The sequence below is a fragment of the Silene latifolia genome, chromosome 9 (genome assembly GCF_048544455.1).
Source record: "Silene latifolia isolate original U9 population chromosome 9, ASM4854445v1, whole genome shotgun sequence".
Classification (NCBI taxonomy): domain Eukaryota; kingdom Viridiplantae; phylum Streptophyta; class Magnoliopsida; order Caryophyllales; family Caryophyllaceae; genus Silene; species Silene latifolia.
In genome coordinates, this window is record NC_133534.1 from 113,520,868 (window position 1) to 113,527,453 (window position 6,586).

General features: G+C 34.4%; 1 non-coding gene across 1 annotated transcript; it reads right to left on the bottom strand.

Moving 5' to 3' along the window:
• Nucleotides 1–1,422: 1,422 nt before the first annotated feature.
• LOC141603200 (small nucleolar RNA R71) lies at nucleotides 1,423–1,529 on the bottom strand. Its single transcript, XR_012525092.1, has one exon. It is a non-coding gene; the product is annotated as a small nucleolar RNA R71 (small nucleolar RNA).
• Nucleotides 1,530–6,586: the final 5,057 nt, after the last annotated feature.

Here is a 6,586-nt window from a genome sequence, read left to right on the forward strand (position 1 = left end):
TAATGAGTGAGTAGTTTCCTTAACTAGGGTTAATGGGGAATTAGGGGAAACCAACATGGGGATTGATTCATGCTTAATCTAATATGCTTTCATAATTAATTTGCTTGCTTGTTGTGATTTCAACTTATGCACATGTTATGTTTGATGAAATGCGAGCCTATGAATCCTTGCATTTTTTACCCATCACTTATCTTTTCAATGAGACTTGTAAGACATAAACCAACTCGAGTCTCATTAGACCATGTATATTGTTGGATAGGAAGGATTAAGTCGACTTGTAGGTGTTGTACAATCTAATCGATTCGGCTCCGGGACCCAAACCTTCCTAGGGATTGTAAGATATACACTAACTCGATCCCATCACAACAATAATTTCTTGCATTTAGTTGAAAACATGTTTGTATGATCAAGTCCCATGAATCCCCTATGAACCCATGACACCCTAGTGCTTTTAATAAATTGCTTACATCTCATCTTAATCATCTTTCTTGTTCATTTACATTGTTATTTAGTTTAGTGATCTACTTATCTCAACCCAAATTGTGACACCCTTAGACACCACTACTTGCAATCGAAAATCCTACATCAATACGCGTCCCTTGGGATCCTACCTTTACTTACCTCTTTACTAATAGTAGAGTAGTTTGTGAAGTTATAAATATTGTTTTGGTCTAGGTGCTCCTAACGACAAGTAACCGAAAAATATAGTCCGACAAAAAATGGCGCCGTTGCCGGGGACGATGTTAACATGATTTGATTTTCTTTGATTGTTATTAGTCGTGTCTTTCTTTACCATGGGGAAGTAAAACTCCTCAAGGTTTGTTCTAATTGTTTTCGAGGTGTTTGATATTTTGCATGTCTAGAAGATCACAAGGTAACTTGTTACCCATTGATCACGAAATTGAGAGAACTTTGACAACCAATAGAAGACTTGCTAGAAATACTTTGAGAGGTATTGGTGAGGTTGTAGATATTCAACCAAATACTATTGAGTTCATCAACCCTTTTGCAAGAGAAGGTGAGAAGAACCCAACACAAAATCAACCCACAATGCCTAAGTTTTCATCACATTCCGTACCAACCGAGGAGAACCTACCCAATGGTACTCCCACACCACAACATTTGACCGGAAATTTCATAGCAAAATCCGTATTTATCCAATTAGTCTAAAGAAGCCAATTTGGGGGGATATCTAGTGAAGACCCTCATTCTCACATGGTGACTTTTTGTGACTATTGTGATGCGATTTCACAAACCGGAGTGACTCAAGACCAAATTCGATGGGTCTTATTTCCTTTTTCTCTAATTGGTACCGCGAAACATTGGTTAAAAAGCCTTGATAAGGCTACTCTTAGAATCGAATCTTGGAAGAAGTTGGCTATTGCTTTCTACAAAATGTTCTACCCTCCGGAAAAGACTAACATGCTAAGAGCTCAAATCACGGGTTTTAAGCAAAGGGACGAAGAATCTTTGTATGAAGCTTGGGAGCGATTCAAAGGAACTTGTCGCTCTTGTCCTCATCATGGACTTAGCGAGTGGTTCTTGGTACAACAATTTTGGAATGGTCTTTATGAAGACTCCCGAAACATTCTCAACATGGGATCAAATGGTATGTTCACCGAAGTTGACGATAATCAAACTTGGAACAAGATTGAGGAAATGGCGGTCCATAACTCACAATATAGTAGACCTCGCAAGGCTACTAGAGGAGGAAAGCATGAAGTGGACTCTATTACTCAATTGGGTGCTCAACTTAGTGCTCATATTGATACCATCAACTTAAAGTTTGAGAAGGCTATAGCTAAACTTGAAGAAGCCTCAAAATCACCAAAGCAACATGTTAATGCCATGGTGGCATCTTCATCAATTCCAAGTGGAATATGTGAGAATTGTGGAACTTTGGGACATAACCAAAGTGAATGTAGGGGAACAAGTTAGCAAGTGAATGCTTTTCAAGCATACAAGAGTGGTACCCCTTATTCCAACTATTACAATGAAAACACCAAATTCCATCCAAATCTCTCATACAAAAGCCAAAATGTTCAAAACCTTCAACCAACATACACCCCACCTCCAATGAGAAACCAAAATCAAAGACCCTTTTACAACCAAAACCAAGGTTACCAAAATCAAACTCCATACAATCAACAAAATGACCAAGGTTTTGATGTTCAAAGAGCGGTAATCCAAATGCAAAAGAATCAACAAGAATTTTTCACTCAAATGCAAAAAGATAGCCAAGCAAAAGACATCACCATCAACAACATCCTAGCCCACACAAAAATGTTGGAAACCCAAATGACTCAATTAGCATCTTCGAGCTCTCAAAGACAAAAGGGGCAATTACCACCTCAAAGTAATCCCCCAAGACATGAATCGGTTAGTGCCATCCCCTTGAGGAGTGGTACAAGATATGAAGAGCCAAAGAAGCAAGTTGGGGATGACATTGTGGAGACTAGTGACAAGGAAAGAGTTGTGCAAAACTCTAGGGAAGAAGAATCCAACGATCAAGAAGTTTCAAAGAAGAATGAAGAAAAGGCCAAAGAGAAGGAAGCCTTTGTGATTAGACTTCCTTTTCCAAGTCGTCAAGCTAAGCCTAAGTTTGATGACCAACTTGGAAAATTCATGGAGATTGTGAAGAATTTAGAAGTCTCGATTCCATTCACGGAATTAATCAATCATGTTCCGGCCTATGCAAAGTATATGAAGGATATTCTAACAAAGAAGAAATCAATACGGAAGCTTGAGACTATTGCCTTCACTAAGGTGAGTAGTGCCATCCTTCAAGGGAGTTCACCTCCAAAGCTCAAGGATCCGGGAAGTTTCTCCATTCCATGCACTATTGGTAACACTACAATAAACAAAGCTTTATGTGACCTTAGGGCATGTGTTAGTGTCATGCCATATTCGGTTAGCAAGAGGCTAGGAATGGGAGAAGTCAAATGCACCAACGTCACGCTTCAAATGGCGGATAGATCAACAAAGACACCTTTAGGGGTATGGGAAGATGTTCCCGTGAGAATTGGAAAATTCTTCATCCCGGTGGATTTCGTTATTGTTGACATGGAAGAAGACTCCAACATTCCTATTATCTTAGGAAGACCATTCTTGCACACCGCGGGAGCGGTGATCGATGTGAAGCATGGAGAGCTTGTTGGAATATGTGTCCTCCGACAATAATGCGATCACGACTGTTGATCATAATGATCACATGTTTAAGTCTCATTAAAATGAATACAATTGGGAAGTAATATTGTTACTGTCAACTGGTCAACATATATCGGTAATGATTGGTGACTAGAGTTTGACATTCTTCGTCGTGTGACGGTGGTGATCGTTGACCCCTAGGTCATACCTAAAGGGCAATACTCTTAATTGATTATTTAATTAATCGTATAATGTTACGAGTTAATTAAATTACTTGAAAATTGACGGACGATTTTGGAAGTAAAATTTACGTATCATATTGAAATGTGATTAAATAAGATACGATCTGAGTAATTGAATTGTATCATTACTCGGATGAAATAATTGTTTAAAGTAACAATTAAATTGAATAAATTGTTATAAATACAATCAGTTGTGATTTATAAATTGGTAAAATTTTTGGTACAAGTAATTATGAAATTACTAAGTCGATTTTTGTATGTGACGTATTTTTATTAATACGTTGATTTTTAATATGATAAAAATACATAACAAATTTATGTCACATATGACATGTGTCATATTGACAATTGACAAAAATAATATGGATTCCATATTATCCATTGTACCGAAATTAAGGGGTAGTGGAAGCTAATATTGTGTTTGTTTAATTATTATAAGAACACAATGATTACCTACATTCCTAGCCATGCAACCCTAATAGTATTGTAAAGAGCAACACTTGCATGCATTGGCTACCCAATAAACCCCCCTCCACCCGGTTTTTGATGACAAAAACCATCATTGGTTTTTCATCTAATTTTACCTATTATTACACTAAAATGTGTTAGTGAAAGATTATTCATTTTTTTACTCATCCAAAATTAGAGTTCTAGTGAGAAGAAAAATCCTCCTCTTCCTCTCTCTTTAAAACCGAAATATTAAAGTGTTAAAAATATTTTTGGTTCAATTTTCTCCTAGATTAATATTTTACTAGTACTTATAATATTAATTAGATTAAGTGTTAAGCCTTGGGTATAAAGCTTAGGGAGAGATCTTATACTTAGATCTTTGTTCTTCCATAAGGATAAGCTCAAGAACAAGAGAGAAAGGTGATCTCTCTTGTGCCCTCTAAACCGAAATCATCAAAGTAAGGACATGATTTCTCCTCTATATTATTATTGTTTGCATGCATAAAATCCGTTTTAATTTTATGACAAATTATTTTAGACATATATGAGTATGTTAGTATGTATATGAATCTACATTTCCTTCAATCGGTATCAAGAGCCACGGTTGTTTGCATGCAAATTGGTTAAAAGTTTTTCCGAGTTATATGAATAACAAATAAAACTTGTAAAATTTGTGTTATTATGATATATCACGAAATAATTACATGCATGTCAATATTTCTGGTCCTAATATGTTTTAGGATATTTTGGTTAATTTTTCGGATTTTTATTGTTCATATTTTACAAAAATGGCATTTAAATGTGATTTTATGAGTAAAAATGTCATTTTTGGTCGAAAATTAGCTATACTTCGAATTTTAAGTTGATCTTTGGATATGTTGTCACATATATTATTTTGAGATAACTTGTAAATTTTCATAATTTTTGGACTTGTTATGCTCGAAAAATGAATTTTTCATTATTAAATTCGGATTTAAGTGAAAAATAGGTTAATATGAGTTAACTTTCGAATCTGGTCATAGAAAATTAATATGTTGTCACATGCAATTTTACAAGATGTGTGTAAAATAATTGGCTATAAAGAAGTTTTTTTGCATGATTTATGAATTTTTGAAGAAAAATAGCATAAATAGTGACATTATTAGTGGAAAATTAATAAAACATAATCTATGACTTAGGAAAAACGTATAATGTTGCCTTTTATTATCTTTTTCAGATCTAAAATTGAAAAGTTAATGGATATAATTTTTCCTCATGTTTTATGATTATTTTATTAAAAATCGATAAACCGCAACATTGTTTTTCCGGAAAATTTTCGAAATTTTTAACCTAAGATTTTGAACATTATGAGTGTCATGGAATTTTTCCAGAATGTTCATGAATTTAAATTTCAAATTTTGAATTTATTTGGAATTTTTGGATTTATTTGAAGTTTAATAGCTTATTTTTTGTAATTTTTGGTCCATTTATGAACAATTTTGTAAATAAAGGTTAATTATGGTCAAATTATTAGTGAAGACTAAATTTTGAGTCCTAAGAGGTTAGGGTAATTAACTTATGCATAAATATGAGTTTATGCATTTTTGTGATTATAAAATGTTGAAATCACGCAAATCCGTAAAAACCAAGTAATATATGATATTGGCTATTAAAGGCGATTTAGCATAAAAATTGAGCATGTTCATACATATTATAATGCTGCATTTTTCTTTATGATTGTCATAATTTTAATTTATGTAATTTTGAATTATGTAATTTTACTTAGTATGGCCTTAGATTTTAATTGGTATTTCCCGAAATGTATGGGAATATCGATTCGGTTGTAATTTTTTTGTGATCTCGTATCACCGTTTTGTAATTTAATAGATTTATTTTATTTTAGTTACAAATGTATAATAGGAAATTATGTAATTTGTTATGTTATTTTATTCATTCCGGAGTTCCAAAAGACGGATTACTTCAAGAATGGCGATACATAAAGACGGTGTTACCTCGAGATGCGTGTCACGACCGAAGTTCAAGGGACCAATGGAGTTGGTTTCCGAATATGTAATAGATTAAGAGTTTTTCTATTTTAGGAAAGGCCATACTAGGATTTATTTATCTTTATGCTTGCATTTTTTTTTTTTTTTTTTTATGTCACATGCATCGCTAAATCGCCATAACTAAACATGCATTGTCTTTTTATCGAGTTTATCGACCGTGTCAATTAGAATTATCGTAGTTCACCGCTTTAGTTCACTTAAAACGTGATAGATAATAAATTGACATGACCTCTCGCTAAAACTATCAATTGAGACATAGCCTTACCAAATAGTAGAAACCATGAAAACCTATTTCGTGAGGGAGTGCACTCGGCCACACGGGGTACAAACCTTGTTACGTAGGGGAAGTGGGTGATAAATGTCTATCCACCGAATTCATGTTGATGAGGGATGTATCGCCCCACTGTGCCCAAGTTAATGTGGGTTTGGATCATGGACACATTTATTCGAAATTTGGATTGAACTCAACAAAAGTATTTGATAAGGGATGTATCGGCCCCACCGTGCCCTTGTCGATGTGTTTTGGGCTATAGATAATTGTTAATCTAATATTATCGACCAAGAGTTCTAAAAGTAGAATCGATTAAACGTTAATCCACCGAGTTATATTGATAAAGGATGTATCGGCCCCACCGTGCCTAAGTCGATATGAATTTGGGTCTTGGAATCATTTATCTAGTTGGGTAGAGGTCACTAGAAAAA